At 44.1% G+C, this 21,444-nt stretch overlaps 1 protein-coding gene across 1 annotated transcript in view; it reads right to left on the bottom strand.

Moving 5' to 3' along the window:
• LOC144467918 (acid sphingomyelinase-like phosphodiesterase 3b) overlaps positions 1-17,967 on the bottom strand; it is a 103,114-nt gene extending 85,147 nt beyond the window's left edge. Inside the window, exon 1 of the mRNA XM_078176915.1 lies at positions 17,263-17,967. The gene's annotated coding sequence lies outside the window, so the exon portion shown is untranslated. The remainder of the gene's footprint in view (positions 1-17,262) is intronic.
• Positions 17,968-21,444: the final 3,477 nt, after the last annotated feature.

Below are 21,444 nucleotides of genomic sequence, written 5' to 3'. Positions count from 1 at the left end.
ATACAAGACACAGTTCAGCAACCTTATAAAAGACCTTTCCGTTCGTTCGACCGCGCCGCGGACCAAGAGCAAACACGTTTCTATCGTCGCTTTTTACACAGTCAAAACACGTTTCTCCAATTTTCATTACAGATAAGAAAATTAAGGAACTGGAGTTGTTTGTCTTTCTCCGTTGTCACTGGAATTAATTGTAATTTTTTAAATTTATTTTTTAGATATTTTGTGGTAGATTAATTTGATTGTTATTAATATATTTAGATCGATTGGTTCAGGCAGAGAGAAATTATTTGGTTTTAAAAGAATTCTGTTTTTAATTCTTTATTCTGTTTTTAATTCTAATTAAAAGGGGACGAATTTTTCGGGGTTGTTTTACGGGATAAAAATATTTAGGCATCTAAATTATTACTTTTGTCGTCGACAATCGTTCTTCTGACCTATTAAACATCCTTGAATGCTAATTGGATTTCTAATATCGATTTCGATACTGTCGACGTACCACTTTTAGAGAAGATGAATTTTTCGGGGTGGTTTTTGGAGTAGCTGAAAATATCTGGATGTCTAAATGATCACTTTTGTTCGTCGTTACTTTTGTTAGGTGCTAATTGGATTTGCAATACTTCGACGTGACACTTTTAGGGAGTTTGATGGGGTTGTTTCTGGAATTACTAAAAATGTCTAACTACCTAAATGATTCTCTTTCTCGTCGACAATTCTCCTGTCATATTAAATATTCTCAAGTGTTAATTAGGAATATATTTCCCTGTTATTTTTGTAATACTTAAAAATTTCTAAATACCTAAATAATTACTTCCCTTCGAAAATACTCTCCACAGTCCCATAAGAAGTACCGAAGACCCCAAAGTCGCGAACAAAGTCCCTCGATTAGAAGACCTGTACATCCAGATACCACAGCTTGTGTGTGTGTGTGCGGCAGGCGGCCGAAATCGGAGGCGCAACACGGCGCGCAGTCCGTCGAGTGCCGCCAGATCGGCAAACAATTGCCACCAGGTCAAATAAGTGATTAAGCCCGACAAATATTACACGGTATAATATTTGGACACGACGCTGTCGGGGGCCGCAGCAAAGTCGCGGCACGATGCAACGCGACAGTTAGTAATGCAACGATCGGGGAGTGCATCGATCGAACTGCATCGATCAAAGAGTACTACACGCCGTTCTAAAATCCAGTCAACAAGCAGCTCGGACCGTACAGTTTCCGTGATACATTCAAAGGAAACGCGGAGAGGAAAAAACCATCTGCGGCGTTCTTGATCGTTTTAATAGCCGTTAATTCGCAGCTCGCGCACGTAGAACGACGCGAGCGCGCGCGCGCGCGCATCCTTGCACGCTCGCGCGATACTTTTTTGCCGGTGAATTTATTTCCCGAACGTGGCCTGACACGGCGACAGATGTACACTCGAGATTTACGTGACCCTGGAAGAGGCGCGCCGCCACGGGGGTGGCTAACTCGCGCACCATCCCCTCCTCTCCACCCTTTCCCTTCTCTTCCCGTGTTAGCCAGTTTTCCCGGCGGCCACGCACACACACACACACACACACACACACAGAGGATGGCCCCCGGGCACGGAACTCGAGGCCCGATAATTAATGGCCAGTTTTAAGGCGCTCTAAACGCGTCAAAAACGGCCGCGGAACTACACGGCATGATTTACGACGTGCAAAACGACCGCCCTACTCGCGTCGTCTACTTTGACGTGCGTGTCTTCGACCCTCGTTTGCATGGGCAACGCTGTTTACCGATCTGCCCGGGCGACGTATCCCTGCGACGCCGCCTACGAAATTCTATTCCCGCTGCTAATTGGATTTCTAATACGCCGGCTGCGAGAGCGGGTTATATAGGGAATATTGTGTCTTAGGGGTTGCTTTGAGGCGGGAATCGACGTCTAAGAAATTGTTTTTCGTCGACGGTGGTGGTGTTCGTTTGGTGCATGAATTTTTCTTGGCGGATAATCAGGTTTGTAGTGAGACGGAATCGCGGGATTGTTGGATGTGGCTTTTTTGGGGTAGTTTTTGGGTTGTGTAGGTTAGGTGGTATTTGTTAATATTTGATGATGTGTATAAGATGTATATATTAATGTCGGGTAATATATATTAATATTATGTAATATTTATAATATGTGGTTATTAATATTAGGTAATTTATTTTGATTTATAGAAACCAGAATCTACCCCGAAGAAACTAATATCTACTAACCGCACGAATTTGACGTATAACAAATTCAATTACCATAAAAAAAAATTGGTATACCGAAGCGACGACCAAAAATAAATATATTATATAAAAATACATAAAATATCAAAACTCAAAATGATTACGTTTATTCGTCGACCATAATTCTCAGATCGCATCAAACAACCCTGAGTGCTAATTGGATCTATAGTACGTCGACAAAAGACTTTTAACAGATATAGATTTTTCAAAGATGTTTTTCGATGATGAGAATATCTAGGGGCTTAAATAATTACTATTGTTCGTCGACGATCGTTCTTATGCCGAATTAAATAGTCTCGAGTGCTAATTGGATTTGTAATACGTCGACGAAGTATACTTTTAGTGGATATCGATTTTTCGGGGTTGTTTCACCGTGATGAGAATATATATTTAGTTCCCTTCGTCGACGAGATCATTCTTTCGACTGAATATTCTTGGATATGCTAATTGGTTTTGTAATATCGATTTGAATGCTGTCGACGTAACGCTATTAAGGGAATTTTTCGGGGTTGTTTTTGGAGAGGATGAAAATATCTGGGGATTCGAATGATTAGTATTCTTTGGCGACGGTTACTCTTTTGTCGTATTAAATATTTTTAGGGGATAATTGGATTTGTAACACGTCGAGGTAACACTTTCTGGGGTTATGAATTTTTTGGGGTTGCTTTTGGACCAGATAAAAATATCTAAGAATTTAGATGATTACTTCACTTCGTTGGTAATAATTCTTTTATTGTGTTAAATATTCTTTAGTGCTAATTAGATAGCTTAATATTGCAAGTTGCCACTTTTAAGGGATGAAAATTTTTCGTGGCTGTCTATTTTATTTTACTGTTATTTTTGTAATAGCTGAAAATATCTAGATACCTAAATAATTATTTCTCTTCGTCGACCATAATTCTTCCAAGGCCTAAAATTCTCCTAAATAACAATAATTACTATTCTTAATTAACAAGCTAGTAAGGCTCTTTTGAGTAACATGGAGTTAATGCGCATAGTTCGGACTAACCAATAATCTGATTGCAATACGTCAAATTAACAAGTTTACAGAATATAGATTTTCCTACAATGATGTTTTTTCTCCAATAGAGATTTTCCTACCATGGAAAATACTTTTATTATTTATTACGACGAAATGTAAAACTGAGGAACATCGGATTAATTTAGCTTTAATTATCCGCATGCGGCATATACGTCGAAGTAATAGTCGAATCTGATATCGGTTTTAGTATCGAGAAATTCCATGATTGTTTTCCAGCAATGTAATATCATTTCTACAGTTTTTCAATCAGCGCCGCGCGTAGATTCGTTGCGATTCCGTTGCGAACACAATTTTCTGATTCTACCAGTCAATAATGTCGAACAAAAAAAAAAAAAAAATAATCGACCGACGAGATTATATATATATACGCGCGCGCGCAACACACGGAATCGCTGCAAAAATTTCCGTGCGGCTCGTATCCAAATACGTTCGCTGTTTCCCTTTTACACGTGTCACCCATCAATGCCCGCTGGAATTATTTGGAAATTCGTAAAACTGCAAAAAATGTCATCGGCTGCAACCTGAACGAAAAATATAGTTGTTTTCGGTCGCCTAATTGAATCAGACGTGTCATGGAAATTTTGAACTGCAGTAACTCGAATGTACCACTGAAGAATATGAATGTTATTAGCTTGCTTTGATTTGGCAAATTTTCTGTTTTCGTAGGGAGATTGTTAAAATAAATGACAATAATTCTGATAGTTGTTAAAATCATTTAAGGGACGTTTCATTTAGCACTTTATCGATACCTAGGCAATTAATTCTCAAAACCAATGATACTGGAATATTCCAAAAATTCCTTTTTGTAATCAACAAGTAAATAGGAACAAAGAAATTCAAAGTATTATAGATCCATAAAAATTGTTTGTTAAGGGTTGAAGTTAATTTGAAGAACCTAGTGTGATTAAATCAGTAAAAGAGAGACAAATAATTTTGAAAATCAATGTTACTGGCTACTTTAAAAACTGTTTCCTTCTTTTCAATTTTATAATTCTAAAAAAATCATTTATTAAGGTTTGAAGTAATTTTAAAGACTAGTCTGATTAGATCAGTACACCAAAGGTAATTAATCTTGGAAACCAATATTACTGGCTGCTCCAAAAAAACTGTTTCTTGCTATTCAATTAATAACAGTGAAAAAATAAAAGTAAAAAATTCGACGTATAATAATTCTAATAAAATTCAGTATAAAAGTTGAAATAATTCTGCAAAATCTCGTCTAATATAATCGACCCTAAAAATACCCCTAATTTCAAAAACCAATATTACCATTCCTCCTAAAATCCACCCCTTTTCCTTAATAAAAAAATAAACCCAACCAAACGAATTCGCATTACTCCATCGCCAAAAACTGAATTTCCTAATCCTCCAAGTGATCCCGAGAACTGTATTCCAACGTGATCGACACCGAAAAGGCAATCCGATTTGAAAACCGTCGTCGCACCCGAGACTCGTATTACGCGTCACTCTGGGAGCGAGCATATCTAACGGCGGGTACGCGGGCGATGACAAATTTCGTCGGAAATAAGATCTTCGTCAAGGGCATTAGCCAAATAGGGGACCCACGGTCGTAGTTGGAAGGAAGCGTATATTCGGCACAAACGGTTTAATTATCTCCCCCCCTTGCTGTCTTACGGTCCTGATTTAACGCGACGAAATTATATCGCCGCGGCGGCGGCGGCGGCGGCGGGTATTAAACTGCGCATAATTTTCCGCGGAACAGACCGGAACGGAAACTACACCCACGGCGCAAGATGGCGACGACGACGACGACGACGAGTTGTTTCGGTGGATCTGAGAAAGCCCGCGCGCGGTTCGCAGAGATGACTACGGCAAACGTTATCGATCGCGTTTGAATCGCGCGCGCGGCCCGCCGCCGCAGCCGCGGGAGGAAACGATTTTCGGTAAATATTTAAACATACGTTTATCGATGCACAGAGGAACGGAGAGGAATCGCCGAAATGTTTGCTTATCTCGACGCGGAGATGCCACTTTGAATGGAAATGGAATCTGTCCACTGTCACCGAATGTAACAAACTCTCTCGTCTCCCGGCGGGGCTGCTTTCCCTCCAAACTTTTTTCGGAAAGAGAGAGTAAAAAGAGAGAGTGTGGAGAGAGGGACAGAGTTTGCGCGCGTGCTACCAGTCAACAGGCTATGCATATTAAAGAAGGAATTTTCCAGGATTTTGTTTTTTATTCGACCTCGCCGCCTCTTCCACGGCGAATCGCGTTGTCCGGGAATTATGAGACGATAACTTCTGTTTATCGGCGTGGAATCCAGCTGGGGGAAACTTTTCTGGACACGGCCGTTTGATCGACGCTTCCGCGCCCGTTTTCGAAACAATAATAAAGTCCGTGTTACAGCGGGACGCGAGTGAAATATCCACGGGGGAAATATACAGAATAGGAATAAGAACGCGTGAATGCAAATAAAAAGCGGGGGTCGAACCGTGCCAAGAGACGGGCCGTGCCAACTGTGAGCACGGTTACCAGTTTCCAGAGGCATACACGCCGCTGCGAACCTCATAAAAATGGATGTATCGTTGTAATAAATGGTATTACACTGCGTAAACCGCCACCTTTTATTTGAATTTTCTATTTATCTTTTGGCCGCCGCCGCCGCGCGCGCCTCGTATTCTCTGAATTGCTAAGGAAAATGAGCGCGCGGAAATCACGCCGCCGGACTATATTTATTTAACATTTAGCGGAGATCGAGCATTAAATGCCGAAATTATTTTAAAGCATAAATTAGTTTTATAAATTATTTTATTCGAATTTTTATCGTTTGATTTATTCTTTTAACTAGCGATTTATCGAATTATTTGAAGCGAGCTTTGTTTCGTTATTTAGCGCAAAGGAAAGCAGAAATATAGAGGATAATAATTATGCAAGGAACGTATTAACATTAGAGAAGCTCCTAGTATTTTATTTAAGCACAAGCTCGCGCAACGTTTAAATAATAATAATGCGATAGTTAAGGTTACGTGAAGAAATAACTGAATATCATAGAACCGAATTATGAATTTTAAACTACGAATATAAATTCCGTTTATATTATAATAAAATTTAAATATTCCGAGTGAATAATGCAAATAAAATTGCACCATGTCCTGCAATAAAGTCTAATAAACCACGATGTAGTAAAAAAAAGCCTACTAAACTACAACAAAGTCAAAAAAGTCTAACCAATCACAATAAACGCAAAAAAATCTAATAAACCACAACAAAGTCAGAAGGTCAACTAAATCACAATAAAATCGAGCGAAAACGCATTCGTCGCTCCTCGCCTCTCGTCCGCGATTTTGCCAAAATACCCGCGGCAAATTCGCCGCAGTCTTCGACCGGTATTATACGCGGGCTATTTAAACGTATCGTGTCTGGCGCGCGTGCATCGGTAATTCAGGCGTGTCAGGGAAAATCGTGGGCGGCTCGGTTGTCGCTGCCGGCTAAGGGAGCATCGAAAATCGCTAGAAAATTCGCGTGGTAAATCACTTTCGCTCGTGTTACGTACGAATTAACCGAACCGGCGGCACCCCCGCCGGAGATAAGCCCGGGCCGCGGCGGTAATTATGAAAATAGTTGCCGCGGGAGTTCGCTTCGACTTATCGCGCCATTATATGGATTTTTTAAGTACTTTTGCAGTAATTAAGTGGTCACGATACGCCGAGGATCGTTAAATCCACGCCTCGTCCGTGCTTTCCCTTCTTTTTTCTTTCCCCCCTTCTGCCACTTTTTCGTCGCATGAAAAAAAGAAGAAAAAAAAGAAAGAAAGGAGAGAGAGAAAGGAGAGAGAAAGAACGGGACGCAGCCTTGAGTGACGTTGCACACGTACAGGCGAACTCGCGGTGCGTTCGCGCGATTATTTTTTATACGTCTCCGGGTGTGTTCGTTCCGACGGGACCGTAACGAGTGCGGAATCCGCGCTAACCGTCTGTCAGCCGGCGCTCGCGCGCGCCTCCAGTCGTCGTATTTCGTTACGCGATTTAATGAAGCAATTATCGCGGGCCGATTTCTTTGCTAATTCGATCGGGGCCGCCTCGTTTCCGGTCCGTCTCGCTCCCGGAATCGGATAGCTCTGCGCACCGGCCGATGACAGTGTGACGGGTCCGGACGTCACCGGTTCAAAGATGAGATAGGTCGAAGGCCTCCGATCTTTTAATATTAAAATAAATACTTCTCCAAGTATATAAAAATTGTTTAAAATTTCTCAGCAAATTCTCTACAACAGAAAAATTAACCTAAAACTTCGAAACTTCTAGTGCTAGTTAAAAAATGCCTTACCAACGGCAAAATTAAATAATCGTTAAAAAAAATCTTTAAAACATCTTAAACACTTCCCAAAATATATTATATCCCATAAACACCTGCAACAAGTCTTAACGACGCCCACCACAAACAAACAGCATTCAGACCTAACCTAGACGTAAAACAGATACCAACCAAGACGCCCAGCGCTGATCAAGTAACAGCGATTCGAAAAAGTTGCAGAAAGCTCGGCGCAGAGCAAAGCAGTCGCGCGATCGATGAAGAAAAATGATCTCCTTCGGCGAGGATAAAGACGTCGCCGGTGATTGTTAAGAGTCGAGTGGCCGTGGAAACGCACAAACGCGGCGCAGGGATGAGAGAACGCGATTCGAAAACGTTCATAAATGCGTTTGATACTTCGCTGTTCTTTGTGCATTCCATCCCTCGTTAAAAATCCAATCTCGTAGACCTCCCCCCCCCCCCCTCCCCTATTGTACACCTTTCAAGAATCCCCGGCCGCGCGTCATCGTGCAAGACGACTGTAACCTTATCACGAAGTTTGATAATATTTCCCCGGCGACTCCGGGGACTGCGAGAAAGGCAACACAAAAGAAAAATGTAATGATCTTAGGAACTGTGTCACTCGTCGGCTACGAGCCATCCGTATGCAGAGCGCGGGATCGAAAGTTGCCGCGCCGTACCCAAAGGGGGAGGGGGGGGGGGAAGCGGTCTTATTTCGCGGAGGGAAATCACGGTGTTAAACGTTTCCGTTCGAGGGACGGCTTAACCCTTTCGTTACTATTACTCAACGAAATCTCGCGCCAGAAATATGTACAGTGCGTGTGATGTCTGTGTATACGTTTTTCTTAATTTGGATGCCGCATATACGTGCATAGATGCCGCATATACGTGCACAGATGCCGCGCGGAGCGAAAGGATTAAAACGAAATCGATTTCGGCGGCTATCGCTGCTAATTGAGGCGGCCGCGGATGATTCAGGATTTCTATTCGTCAACGTCGCCGATCCGTTTCACTTTTACCGGGCCGCGATTATGTATGAGTAACAGGCCGCTGTTAAAAGCGGCGCACTCGAAAACGAAATTTTAAACGAAACATCGCGCCTGTCAGTCAGAATAATAGCGGCTCGTTATCAGCGCTTTAATCGGGACACGCGCGAGTGTCTTCGCTCGCGATTAGACGGTTGTCGCAGCGGAAAACTGGCTCGTCCCGTTTCCATGGATCGGTTCATCCGATTAGTTCATTCGGAGATTAATTAAGGCGGTCGAGATACGGGCAAATACTATTTGTCAGTTCCTATCGGTGAACGATATTATCCCGTTCCAATTTTTTCCATGACAGGAACACGACTTGACATGGGCTACGATAATATAGAGTGAAAAGTGTGTTAATTAATTTATGAAAAATGGAGTGAACTTCGTTTTTTTTTTAAATATGTTTTTCTGAAATTTGTTGTGCGATAAAGTGGAGCCGATCAAAGATTAATTTTGTTAAGAATGTTTTTTGGTAAGTTTATTGGAAATGAGATATTATGGCAATGATTACATAGGACACCCTGTATTATTTATATCTACACTCTCAACTTTCGCAATTAACAACCGAAAGCGAAAATTGCAGCTCTAAATAAACAAATGAGATCGCGACAAAAATCACGTAGCTCCCTGAGTTCGCTAAAACCGGCGAACTTCAAATGGAAAATAGGTGAAAACGCATTTCCCATTTTCAATATTCACGTAGTACACGCGGGCGGGCGCGCTTTCGTATAAACTTTCATCCGCGACGGGATTGACGTATTCGCCGTCTTAAAAATTTCAATGCAGCTAACGGGAAAGTAGAGCGTCACGGAAGACCGCAAGAATCCCTATGTACATTCGGATCAGATTTTCGCGGACGTCCGTCCCCGCCGCGCCGCCATTCTATCTCCTGTTGTACTGTATCCCGTCAATCCGGCCCCGCGGAAATTCGGATTTCACGAGGCGGGCAGAAGCGAGTAGAAGAGCGGGTAGACGCGAACGGGAGCGAGTAAGAGCGAGTGAGAGCGAGAAGGAGAGAGGAAGAGCTAGAAGGAGCGGAACGTCTCGCGTGGAATCGAAGCGCGGCCGGCAATCCGCCTATGCGTCTAACCACCCTTGGCGTTCCTCTCCCTCTCTCCTCTCTCTCCATTCTCTTTCCTCTCTCTTCTCCTCTCTGTATAATTCTCTTTTTCTCTTTCTTTCTATCTGTATATTTCTTTCTGTCTTCTTCTCTCTGTATATATTTTTATTTCTTTTTTGTATATATTTCTCTCTCTCTCTTTTCTCCTCTCCTTCTCTTAATATATCTCTTTCTCTGTCACCTTCTCTCTATATATTTATTTCTCTCTCTCTTTGCGTCTCCTTCTATCTATTTCTCTCTCTCTCTCTTTCTCTCTCTCTCTCTATCTATATATCTGTCTATCTATCTCTCTCTTTCTCTCTCCGGGGTTCCCGACTCTCTTAATTACGGCCGCACAGTGGCCCCAGGCGGGCCGTGTTCGCGTGCCAAAATTTCGGAATCTAATAACCGCGAAATTATGACCGCGAACGCGGTACACCCCGACGTCGCGCGCGCCACCCTCGCTGAAATCCGTAACGAGATGTGCAGTAAATCACCCGTTTACCGACCAAATAAGAATATCATCGTTTTATAGCGGCGAGGAGAGCTTCACGGGTTCTCTCTCTCTCTAACACACACCGCTTTACGGCTGCCGTCGTTTTGTTTAAATGTGCTCTTGCATTGTGTGCGCCACGTTTCTAAAATAGTCGAGCAGCAGTTTAACGCGACAAGGTTTCGGGCTCCGTGATTATTAGGCGACGGGGATTTTAACGAAATAAACGAAGTTTTTCGTGGATTAAAAAAGACAGAGGTTTAATGGAGATGTACTCTCTTTTTCTGAACGGTTTAAGTAATTTGTGAGGGATTGTGTTTGTTATGGCAATTTTTCCACTGTATCGTAGTTTATTTAGTGATTTGTAATAAATTGTGATTTGCATCGGTTAGCTGTTTTTTTACGTGAATATTTGGGCTGTTTTAATAAATTAGAATTACTTCGAATTATAATTTTATTATATATTTTATAATAAATATATAAAGCTAATTATATTCTTATACCACGAAAGTATCATGAATATCAAGCTATCTACACTATTTAACCATAAAAATAGCCAACACAAAACTTTTTGAAGTCAAAAATAATTCCCATAAAAAAGCTATATATACCACAAACAAACAGTGACGTCGTCGTCTTCTCCATAACATAACTCACCGCGTCAGTTACCCTAACAGTTCGCGAACGTGTTGCCCCCAAACTCGCGCAAGATTCATTCGATAACTTTTTCGCGCGAGATACGCGAGGATCGCGACGTTCAGCTGCGCTATATTTCAATTAAAAGCTCGCGTTTTGATCACAGAAAAGTTTGCCCGCACACGCCGCGTCCCGCGTATACAAACTAGACATAGAAAGCGATACAGCGGAGCTCCCTAAGAATAAAACCAGTTCACCGTGTCCAGGCCTTTAACGTCGCCGCGCATAAAGAGTATGAAAAGTTACCGCCGTGTAAAAGCGACGCGATCGAACCCCGTTGTCGCAGTCGCGAGCAATTTTTATTAGCGCGGCCGTTCGAACGCAGCAGAAACGCGTTCGTTCGTTTCATTCCGATGAATTAAAGCAGCGGAAAAATAGTCGAAAAACACGGTCTCTATAGGGTGGTCTATGCAATTGTTTCGAGCCATAGCACCGCTATCATTACATTCATGAAAAATTGCCAATAGAGAAAGATAAATGGTTCAAAGAGCACTATATTTATAGGTTTTTACATTTTTTTTAAATGCAGCAGTGCATGTGCAATTAACAATTGCATTATTTGTTTAAATAGAAATGTATATTTTTGTTTATACAGATCGATTCTTCTGTTCATTCTACGTGAAAAATGATTAGGGTAGTATGGCAGAAAAATTATTAGATCTCGAGATATACGCCGAAACCGTCGTTTTAACCTTATCTAAGGCAGGGCTCGATAGAAAGCTTTAATGACGAGTCGCATGAAATTGAATCTTGTAACTCATGCAACAATAGTTATACTTTTAATAATTTTTGCTAATTTTATAATACAAAAATATCATAATACTAATAATAATATAATAATAAAATAATATAATACTAATTTTGCATAATATAAAAATTATTTTGAAACGTGCAGTAACAATTGCAATGGTGCCCCAGAGTCACCACTCGAGCGCAAAGGGTTAAAATGGCGTAACCGCTTCCGTCCAGCGCCTTCAAGCCGTGAATAGATGATTGGCAATACGAGTAGGGACATTTTAACCTAAGAGCGACGACGACTGCACGCCGCGATTGATTGACGGCAGCGTGGCAAATCCGTTCAAAGCGGCGAGTCGCATCGTATCGTTTCTATAGAATGTTTGCGCGGAGTGCGTGCGCTTAATGAACAGAATGAGTTTAGATAAGCGGCGATGTGATTGCGAGAAATTGAATTGGCCGAGGGAATTAGCGTCGCTTCTGACGTCTGAAGTGTGTCGGACACGTTTTCTTCGACACGCGCGCTGTAGAACACGTTTCAATCCGTCCTCTTTAAATTGCCACACTTGTTGCAGTCTTTTTAGTAAGACGGACCTAATAGACATTGCTTGATACAATTTTTTTATATTATTTAAATCAGAAGTTTAATATGGTGTCAGAACGTGATTACATTAACTAGAATTGCAAATATAATAAATGACCACTTAGGTCTTTTTAATTCTTCTCTGTCGACTTTTTGGACTTTATTTAACTTTGACCATTTTGTATATATATTTATTTATATTTTTTATTATTCGATATTCTCTGAATAAATAAAAGAATTAAAGAACAATCGACGAAGGGTTGATAAGAATAGAAAAGAGAGTATAGCAAAGCAGATATATTCAAAGTTAAACAAAAGATTATCCAGTATAAATAATAAATAGCAACTTTATTATTCGAAATATATTTGTAAAAATATTTTAGTCATTATTATTTGTACTACCTTCTTTATTGAAGCTTATATTAAAATAAAAGTTGTAAGAAGTTTACATAAATCCAATCTTGCTGATCATATCAAATAAATTAATATTAAATTGAGATTAATGAGAATGATAATAAATAACAATAATAAATATTAATGATACTAAAGAATGATAATAATAATTTTTTTTGAGCAGGGAAGCGGAAAAATCTTCAGCAAGATACGCAGGGTGGGCCGTGTAATAATAATAATAATAATAATAACAAATTGAAAAGAAGCGCAGGTGAATCGCTCTCAGCAGACAGCATCCTTTTTCTTCGCGAAGCCGGATATTTTTATTTAGCAGCGGTTTACTCGACGCACGGGAGATTCGCCGAGTTTTTCGCGTTAAGGAACGGTGGGTGAGATCATTGTCGATTAAACACTTCAGTTGGTCGGTGCGAATCCTCCAGCGGTTGGCCAGATGCGGCGCATCACGGGAACGGATGGTCCCCGGAACGAGAAATCTCCTCGGGCAGCTTGCATAAATTTTTACGGATTTTCGCGCCGCGATTTCTCCGCAGTTTTTTTTTCGAACGATATGGATCCGGTAAAATTCCATCCCCATTTCCCGTGGCATTTTCGAAAACTCCCTCCACACCGTTCGAATAACCATATACCCGGTCATATTACGTCCCGGCCGTAAAACTAACCTCATCGAGCGAAACTTTTGATTAAAACGCTTAGACATTAAGCAGATCGCGCCGCGACGAGATTAGAACCCGCGCTTCTGCGCCGGAAGTTCGACCGATCGCCGTCATAAATCGCGCGAACGTTCTACGAAATCGCTCTAATTCGTTCGCGGATAGAGCATTTTTTAATTTTGCCATTTTTAGTCGCCGCTTTATGGGTAGTCATTGTTTTAACAATCGAGTGGAGAAATTATTTGGTGAAAAGATAATTGAATGTATTGGTTGGTGTTCTTTGTATGTTTATTAATTTTTGTAGAATAGTTTTAGCAATCCTTTTGGACACGATTTTTCTATAGATTTTAGGAAAATGAATGGTCATTTTTATTAAATTTAACAGTTAGAGAAATAGACGATAATATTTATTTTTAATCGATAATACCTTTCTGGTCGAGTGTTAATACAAAACTGAGCTCTCCCAGGAGAATTAACATTTTTATTATAGTACCCGAATTATATATTTAATCGTCTGTTGCGAGAGAAATTTTTATAGTTTAAATAATTTTGTAATGAAAAATGCGAAGCCCGTCATCGCGTTTAAACATATTTACACAGAGTTAAACATTCGATTTTATACCCACTTCTGTTATTTCCAGCGTGTAACGTTACACAACAAATTTAATTGTTCATTACGAGATTCTACGTCGCACGGAATATGTATTATTATATTGCGTTATTTATTTTACTTGGGCTCTGTCAAAGTATCAAAAGTAAAGCTAATTGGGTCACTTCAATGTACAAAGAGCGACCTTAATACAAATGACACAGGCACGTTTTGACAAAATCGACGAAACTTCGCACAATTTTCACCGATGATTATACAACGATAAATAATAATACAAATAGAAAGCGAACATTTTATACAAAACACGAGTTCTCAATGTCGATTACAGAAAATATAAATTCAACAAAAATGAATTGTATTTCTTAATAATTTTGTTTGAGTCGAAAGTAGTCTGATAATATTATCAAATCGTTTTAACCCTTTTTACTTGAGACTATTTTTACTCCAGAATGAAGACATTTGTTCCAACCATATTATTTTACTTTTATTATATTATTTTTATTCAGTATATGAAGGAAACTGGACGTGCATGTTTATATTATAGTAAGTATGTTGTATTATATTAAATATTGAGTATTGTATATTATATTATGTATTAAGTATAATATACTATATTAAATATGAAGTATGCTGTACTGTATTATATATTGAGTATTACATTTTATATTCTATATTAGATGTATTATACTGCATTACATATTAAGTATGATATATTATATTATATTGTTCATAAAGTATATTACATAATATATCATAATATTGTATTAAGTACACATGCTTTCCACTGTTCGACAAATTCACACCACAGAAGCCTCCAACCCCGCGACGCTTCTTCCAAAAAACACCAAAACTCTCATCGTCGCCTCCGCGAGGGTTGACACGATCGCAATAGCACATTTCGCCCGTCCGTTTCCCTCGCGGATGCATAAATCCGCAGTCCACTAATAACGACGGCGAGCGCGACGCGGGAGTCAGGCCCGTCGTCGTGCCTAGTAAAAATGAGAACGACTATATCGATTCCGCCAGTCAAGTATTTTAATTCCGTAGAACGGAGACCAGAGCGAGCGGCGTCGCTAACTGAGACAAGTCACGCATACACGTCGTCGAAGCGTTAACACGCGTAAAATCGTCGAACACTTCTCGCAAGCAGACAGCATCGTCGTCGTCGTCGTCGTCGTCATCGTCATCGATAACGAAGCCGTCCGGCAAACAAAAGTAACTTGGATAATTTCTGCAGCAACGTCGCGAACTTTTCGCGTCGAGATCAAAGGCGCTGAGGGACGATGCCGCGCATAGAGCCGGCGGCGGCTACGTCATCGCGAGCGGTTTTAAGAGTCACGCCCGGAAACGAAATTTATAGCGTGTAATATCATTACGTCGAATCGCTGGGATTTCGTTCGCGGTGGCGCCGACGGGGGAGGGAGGTCAGGGGTCAGGCGCCGGCTGCGGTATTCTAGCACCCCGTTTAATTTGTTCGCCGTTCCGTTCCTTTTTTCTACCTCTGTCGCGAACGACGACGGCGGGGAAAGAAGGAACGGAGTGTGCGGCACGAGAGAGAGAGAGAGGCAAAGAGAGAAAAAGTTGGAGAGATGAGGAGAAGAGAGTGAGAGAGTGAGAGAAAGAGAGCTAGAGAAAGCGAGAGAATGGTAGAGCGAGCGAGAGAGAGAAATAGCGAGGGGGAACACCGTAATATCCAACAGAAAATTTGTTCGGCGAAATGAAATTATCCAGCGACGATCTTGCATTATACTCGCGGTTCTACGTGCCCGGCATAACGCGGCGCGACTTCGTCCCTCTAATACGTGGAATACGTATCGAACGGTCGTATCGTATCTTCGGTTCTCGAATCGGGCGAGAATATCTCGGCCCCTCTCGAATTACGAAAGCTCCCTCCTCGAAGACAGAAACCGAACTAGAGGAGTGGGGGGTGAGTGGAGAGCAAAGGCGAAATTCCTTCGGCTTTTTGGTTTTACAGTTCTTTTACAGCCGGCGAATTGATACGTTTCCGACGAGCCGAGTTCTCTCCTCGGTTCGGACCCGCGACGGAGCCCCTCGGCTCGCAACGGAGACCCCTCGGTCCGCGATTCTCGCGATCCCCATTTCCTGCGAGCATCGCAAGCCGCCGCCGCCGCGGCTTCGATCGGTTCTCGCGCCGATGCTAAAAGCACGGTTAATTAACGGAAGCTGCGTCCTCGACTTGACGCGCGCGCGGGACCTGCTCGGCGTGCATCATCGTTCCCGATGAATCGCCGAAGAAACGGGACTAATGAGACAAAGTTCGATGCCGCGTCACTCGAGCGGTTTTAATTAAGGCGATGGACGCGCGCGCGCGAGCGAGGAACGCTACGCTCTAGCTCTCGCGCCTCGCCCCGCCGCTGGCAATATTTTCGCGTGTCCTATACACGAGCTCCGGGCATGGAAGCGATAAAGATAGAAAGATAGATATATAAAGAGAGAGAGAGAGAGAGGGAAATAGTGAGCGCTCCGAGCGATCTTCTTTTCCCGTCGAACGGCCGCGCGGCACCGCGCGCTTCCCCAATTAATTCGAGGCTTCTAATTCGATGAAACCGAGCGGAATGTTTTCGCAGCGTGATCGGCGAGGAACGCTCATCCATCGCCGGTTATCGCGGAAACTCATCCCGCGGGATTCGTATCGGAGCCCATCGGATCGCGATCGATTAATTGCGGACCCTCTCTCTCTCTCTCTATCTCTCTCTCTCTCTCGCTTAACCTTGCCGCTCGGCGGACTGCGGCGAACCGGAGGATAGAGGATCGATCATGGATCCGAATTCGCCCGGCGTCTCGGTTCACGGCGGACCGCGATCCCTCGGAGGCGAATTTCCCGGCGATGCCGAAGAGGAAGCGTTCGCGTCCGAGGCGCTATCCGGTGACCGAGATCGACGATGCGGGACTTATAGATGACGACGCAGAAGAGACTGGAAGAAGGGACTGGAGGAGGATATTGGGAGAAGAGATTGGGATGGAGAGAGTGGAAGAAGAGATTGGAAGAAGAGATTGAAAGTAGAGAGTGGAAGAAGAGATTGGAAGGAGAGACTAGAAGAAGAGATTGGAGGAAGAGACTGGAAGAAGAGATAGGAAGCATAAACTAGCTGAACGAAGACATTGGAAGGAGAGAGTTGAAGATGAGACTCGACGAAGAGATTGGAAGAACAGACTCGAAGTAGAGCCTGGAAGAAGAGATAGGAAGCAGAAACTAGAAGAAGAGTCTGGACGAAGGGACCGTAAAAAGAGACTGGCAAAACAGAGTCGAAGAAAAGCCTGGAAGACTAGAAGAATCCTCTCGAATCGCAGTGTCCTCCGCGCGGTATTATCTGGCCGCTCCGGCCGTCGGTTCGCGCGAACGTCGTAGCGACGGTCTCGTCGCTCAACTGAGCGATCCAGATACTTACATGCTAGTGGACAGAAACCGGGAGAAGAAGCCTCGCCGTGGACTCAGTCGTAGCAGGCCATGGTGATCCACGCACTCGCACGCCTTCCAATCCGTCGCTTGCTCTGAGAAATCTGACGGTCCGACGTCGAGCGGCGTGCGAACCGAAATCCCTGGAGGGCCCCCTCGGCGATACGGTCCCCTATCGGACGAGCGCGACGGCGTCCAGCCTGCTGGCTAGAAGATCATTCCTCCTCGGGGCACTCAGAACAAAAAAGGAATTGCCACTTTTGTTCGCGACGCTCGAAGCGAACCGAACCGTCTCCCTCTACGGGGAGCGATCCTCACACCGGGACACGTTTCCGCGGCGATCAGCCGATCGGTGAACGGGGGCCGAGAGAGAGAGAGAGAGACCGGGCGGGATGGATCGATCGATCGGGCACCAAAACGATGGACGCGAACCAAAACTGATCGAACGATTTTATCGATCACCAATCCGGACGGACACTTGCTCGGAGCGCGGGTTCCATTTAGATGACGCGTCGGCGGCGTCGGCGGCGACTGTCGCAGGATCGGCGAACCGTGTGCGGCCCGAACCTTCGCGCGAGACCAACTCAGTCTCCTCGAGCCGGTAGGATGCTGACGACGAGGACGCCGACGCCGACGCCGGCGCTTCCAACGCCGCCGCCACCGCCGCCGCCGCCGCCGCGGCTGCCCGCCGGGGGTCGAGGATGGCTCCGGCTTCGCGACTGCGCCCTTTCGGCTCTCTTCAACCCATTACGGTTCTCACCCGTTCGCGCTCACGGACATCGACGCACACCCTACCAGCTGCGACAGACCTTATCATACGGGGGCTTTGGTGTACGATGTAAGGCTAACACGCTGCCAACCGTGCGCTCGCGCTCCCCTATAATAACGTTTCCTCCCCTCCTCCTCCTCCTCCCTCCTCCTACCGCCCCTCTTTGTGTTGGTGCGCTGCTTCTTCCCTTGCCCGCCCTCCGATCGCAACTCTTTCTCTCTCTCTCTCTGTAGTCTGTCTCTCTCGCTCTCGCTTCAATCTCTTTCTTTCTCTACACTCTCTGCCCTTCTCTCAATCTCTCTCCGTTACTCTCTAGTTCTCCATTCTGTCTCTCTGTCACTCTTTCGCAATCTCTGTCTCTGTTACTCTTTATCTTTCTCTTACTCTCTTACTCTCTATTCTGTCTCTGTCTCTCAATCTCTCTTCCTAACTATCTTTCTATTCTGTCTTTTACTCTCTGTCTCTCTCAATCTCTCTCTTACTGTCTATTCTGTCTCTGTCTCTCAATCTCTCTTACTCTTTATCTCTCTATTCTTTCTCTCCATCTACCTCTGTTCTGTCTCTCTCTCTCTCTCTCAACCTCTCTCTTATTCTCCATCTCTCTTTTATTCTCTATCTCTCTTATTCTCCATCTCTCTTTTATTCTCTATCTCTCTTATTCTCCATCTCTTTCTCTCATTCTCCATCCCTCTCCGTACACCACCATGGCTCGCCCCGTCTCCGTCGCGCGGCGCCCCTCCCCGCCCCCGGATCCGACACACACCACCCACCGATTCCCCAGCCTACCGCTTCAGACCGTGGCCGTATTCCCCTCAGCCGCAACACGTAGTCTTGCAGCTACTCTCGCCCTGCCTCCGCGTACATCCCGTCCCCCCCTTCGCCCCCCTTCACCCCCCGTGATACATCATCGTATCGCTTTATGTCTCGCGTAACGTTTTATTAACCAGAAATCAAGTGCGCCTCGTTTCATCTTATACACCGCCCCGCGCGCGCGCTCGCGAGCACTGCCGCCACCGTGCCACTGCTACTACCTACCTACCTACCTACCGGCATTGGTTCGCCAAACGCTGTGTTTCCGCCCCGCCACCGTCGTCGCCGTAGTCTCGTCAACCCGTTGACAATCTCTACTACCCGTGGCACAACCTGATCGATTTCAGCAATCTAAATGTTGAAAAATGATGCTCGACGGGCGTCGACTTCTCCCGTTCGCCGGGGCAATGCTGATTAACCGGAGAACTCGATTTATAACGGGATAACGTTGTTGTGGGTTGAAGGCGATGGAGGGCGGTGGGGAGGGAGGGAGGGAGTTTTTGGGAATATTGCCAGGTGGGATGGTTCGATGGTTTGGGGAACGGTAGGTGGGGTTAGGTTTGGCTTTAGGATGTTTTTAGGACGTCTTTAGGATGTCTTCAAGACATCTTTAGGATGTCTTCAGGACGTCTTTAGTATGTCTTCAGGACGTCTTCAGAATGTCTTCAAGATGCCCGGAATTTCTTAAGAATGGTCTGTGAATAGTCTGTGAACGGTATTAAAACCGTAAATAATAAAAATATAAAATATAAAAATATCTCGCCATCAAAAGGCTATATAAATAGTCCTTGAAACACCCCAACTTAGACGTCCCTTTAACGTCTTAAAGACGTCCGTTTCAGGTCGTAAGAGATTCTAACCTGAAATAATTATAAAACGACCGTCTTTAACACATCTAATGCTTATTAGACAATCTCCTCAAGACCTCCATAATTCCATAATTAATAAAATCCCTCGAATTGTCTACCGACAATTGTCTACCAAGCTTTCCTCAGCTTTCAAGCGTTCAATCCCCTTAACCTCAAAATCACCGAGCAGCTAAACAGAGGCCCCGATCGTCGCGCCGTTCGGAACGCACCTAATCAAGCCGGCCGTGGTCGTTGAAGTGTTCGCCGAAGAACCGTCGAGAAGAATTCCGTAAGAAAAGCATCGGCGTCCGAGCCGGATTTCTAGGTGGAATCCCGGAGTCCTTGCTCCGCTGCGACGGTTGCCACACTGTCTCCGACGGGGGGGTCGGTTCGATTAACGAGCTGGCTCGTGAACGACATTTCAGAAGAAGCCGAGGGGATCTTAGCCCCGGGTAATTGACTCTTCGGCCGGGAAAGGGGCGGGATTGATGGGGACGGGGACGATGTTAAACGAGCGAGCGCGTGTTCTGATCGCCGCGTCGCGGCTGAGAACACCTGCTGGGAGGAGGGTGGAGGGAGGAGGAGGAGGAGGGCGGAGGAGGAGAGAGGCCCCTTCGGGCTGACACTTCGCGGCGAGGGGGAGTGACAGGCCGTGGAGAGAGAGACCTGTATCCAGCAGGACTTTTCCAGTTTCGTTGACCGGGGAACCGGCGTGGCCGACCGATGCTCGGCTACCGATTGATATCTCCTCTGTCTTATTGTTTCCGTACCTGGTGATTGATGTCTGGTCGCGGACGGGGAACAGGACGACGAGGCGCAGCGTCCCGACGTTGAGAACGCTTTAGTCGTTTGTCGAAAATGGTCGTCGCGGTGACGTCTGGAAAATTGGTGGAATATAGGGGTTGGCTGCCTTAATTCTACGATACAAATTTAAATAAATTAATGTGTTTGAGGCTGGGTTTAGGGACTATTAAACGCAGGTCGTTTATGTTAGTTTGTATACGGTGGGGAGCAAAATTGTACTTCATCAGTAACATAATATACACTTTGAAAATTTTCCTTAAATTTCACATTAATACAAAACAAATATCCTCTATTTTTATCAAAACCACAGTATCTCCGCCTCTACTAATACATCAACAATTTAAAGAGCAAACCGTCGAAGAAGCATCGATTCGCGGGCGATTAATAAGCTCTCAACAGTCCCATCCTTAATTTATGAAAATTCCCCATAGCTCGCCCGCTTATTCGAGCCCCCAAACAGAGAACAGGTGCGATTTAAAGCAGGAGAATATTATTCGATCGATTGAAGAAAAGCGATACACATAAACTATTCCCGAGCCGCCGGGATGATTAATGGCCGAACAGCACGTAAAATAGAACGAAACGCAGAAAACGATGATTTTTATTCCGCATCAAGATCCCCCGGTCTAACTTCCATTTAATGGACGTTTATTTCTGTATCTTGCCGCTGCAATTATGTTTCGCTTACGGTATGACAAATCGGGAACCGGGAGGTAATATCATCCCTTTTCCCAGCGAAGCGGCCATGTTGGTCGCACGAACGAGAGACAATATGGAAAATAAATATCCGATCGAAATATCGCGGATCGCGTCGAAGTCGATCGTCGCGAAGAATTCACAAGGTTCCATAATGATTTGTCGAGGTTATGTCAAGGCGTTAGGAGGGAAATGGAGACGCAGTTCTATGGGTGATTTGTTTCACGATTCGCTTTTTAACCAGATT

This window comes from Augochlora pura, chromosome 3 (genome assembly GCF_028453695.1).
Source record: "Augochlora pura isolate Apur16 chromosome 3, APUR_v2.2.1, whole genome shotgun sequence".
Lineage (NCBI taxonomy): Eukaryota > Metazoa > Arthropoda > Insecta > Hymenoptera > Halictidae > Augochlora > Augochlora pura.
Note: the sequence above shows the minus strand (reverse complement) of the source record. Positions and strands in the feature narration are given on the sequence as shown.